At 29.9% G+C, this 2240-nt stretch overlaps 1 non-coding gene across 1 annotated transcript; it reads left to right on the forward strand.

The window, feature by feature from the left end:
* The first annotated feature begins 1460 nt into the window (after window positions 1-1460).
* Window positions 1461-1532, forward strand: TRNAC-GCA (transfer RNA cysteine (anticodon GCA)). Its single transcript has one exon. It is a non-coding gene; the product is annotated as a tRNA-Cys (tRNA).
* The last annotated feature ends 708 nt before the right edge of the window (window positions 1533-2240 follow it).

Consider the following 2240-nt stretch of genomic DNA (forward strand, 5'->3'; position numbering starts at 1 on the left):
CCAGGGAATTCATTAGAGGAATGTTTCCAATCAAAATTGTTTGTTCTTGCATATCCCTACGGGTTTTCCAAATTAATCCTGCGGATACGTATAATTCAGAAGAATATGTGAGTGATTCATATACAGCATCTCTTTCTTTTATCAATGGTTCTACCAATTTATATGTTTCCACAAATAATTGAAATTCAATTTCTTGATCTGTATCTTCAATTTTTGGAAACTTAGAAAGTTCTTCTGTTAAGCCATGATCAATGAACCTACAAAACCCTTCAAATTGTATCTGATTAAACGCAGGTATTGTAGACATTCTCTCATTTCCACCCCCAAGCATTTTATTTATTTCCCATTTATAAAAAAAATCCCATTATTTGCTTAAAATGGATCGATCTAGCAATGATGGAATTTATATTATGTTTACTGAATCACATGAAATTTTACCTAACTTCATAGGTGTAATAGATGTAATGCATGAAATACATATGAACGTAGGAATAAAGAGACTTTGATACTCAAATTAAATTGGAATTTGCAACAACTACAAATGAATTGGTAAATTCTATTTAGAATTATGGAGTTTTGTATAAAATATCTATATCAAAACAAAAGTGAGTCAATTTCTACCATTATTATGATATTCCAATCGGATTGGGTACTATAAATAGATTCGGGATTTGATCTGAAGAAACAATATAGAATTTTTTTTATTTAACAACATGGAACTTTTTCGTAGATTTCACTGTTAAAAAAAATTCGCATAGAAGAGAGATATTTTACCTATACCTATATTTTTTTTAGTAGAATTCGTAGAATGCGATTGAAGTATGTATAAGGACTTGTATTTATTAATAAACATGTGCAGATATATATATATAGTTAGTTATATATATCGCCTCCTTTATTACAGTTCTATGGGGAACATCACATGTCGTACTCTATCAAAAATTTATATTTTCTATTTAATGATAATGAAAAAAAAATTCTAAAAACAGAATTCCGAACATTTCCTATAAACATCTTATATATATATAAGATATTAGATTTAGATAATAGTAATCGTTTATGTTCTGGGGTTTACATATACTCATAATCGCTATTAAAATTGTCATTAATAAGGATTTTTTTATGGTTATGGAAACGAATCAATACGGATGGATTAGTAATGATTAGTTATCTATCAATTTTTATTTATTTAGGTAAGGTATCCATTTTTGGATTGTTTTCTTATATCATTAGGGAAACCGAATTTGCAATTTCAATCCAAGAATCATTTATGAATTCACAGTCAATAGTTAAAGTTAACGGTTCCCATTTGTCCTGATTTTTTGCTTTTGTGAATGAAAATCCACATTTTTTTTTCAATAGAAAAAGCAAAGTTTTGCGGTTTTTCGTTTTAGATATTGTGTGTTGTAAGATACTATCTATCTAAGAGATAGAGCCAATCCAATATTTTGTATCGTTTTGGCGGCATGGCCGAGCGGTAAGGCGGGGGACTGCAAATCCCTTTTTCCCCAGTTCAAATCCGGGTGTCGCCTCAGCAACAAACAAAAGAATCAAAATACCCTCTTCTGTTTTGCTGATATAACTTTATCATTTTTTTTAGAAGAAAAGCATCTTTAGATTTGCTTGATTCTAAGCATCGTTGGGGTTCTCTAAAATGTTATAAATCCTTGCGTATAGGTTTCGTTTCCAGAATTTAGTAGAGTAATGAAAAATAATCGTTAAATCTTGAGATGATAGCCCTTCGACTACTAATGTAGTGTCTACTCATTGGGTCTTGAATTAGGGAATATAATTTCATTTTTCCTTACGGAAAGGAGGAAGATACTTGATATACGGACTCATGAAAGTATCTGAGTACTCGAGCATTCAATCAATATTATATTGAATGAATAATTGGCTTTTTTTTTTATTTTAATCTTAAAAAAAGAACTTATTTCTTTTCGATAAGCTCTAACCACGCATGTAATAGGCCATCCCATCTTCCGATTGTCTCTATGAAACAATCGGGGGGACAGTAAAGATTAGATCAAATGAGAAAGGAATAATAGTAGGGTTATGTGATAGATACTATCTTGATTCTCTATTTTGAGACTTTTTACTTAATGTAATGAAATGCAGGACAACAAAAGAAAGACTAGGTCTTATTATTCCTACATGTTACTAACATTCTTTTGATACTTCCAAGAGTTTTTCTGCCTCTTTTATTTATTTGTACTGAATTTTTTCGATTATACTAGAAA

This window comes from Cucumis melo, unplaced genomic scaffold (genome assembly GCF_025177605.1).
Source record: "Cucumis melo cultivar AY unplaced genomic scaffold, USDA_Cmelo_AY_1.0 utg000479l, whole genome shotgun sequence".
Lineage (NCBI taxonomy): Eukaryota > Viridiplantae > Streptophyta > Magnoliopsida > Cucurbitales > Cucurbitaceae > Cucumis > Cucumis melo.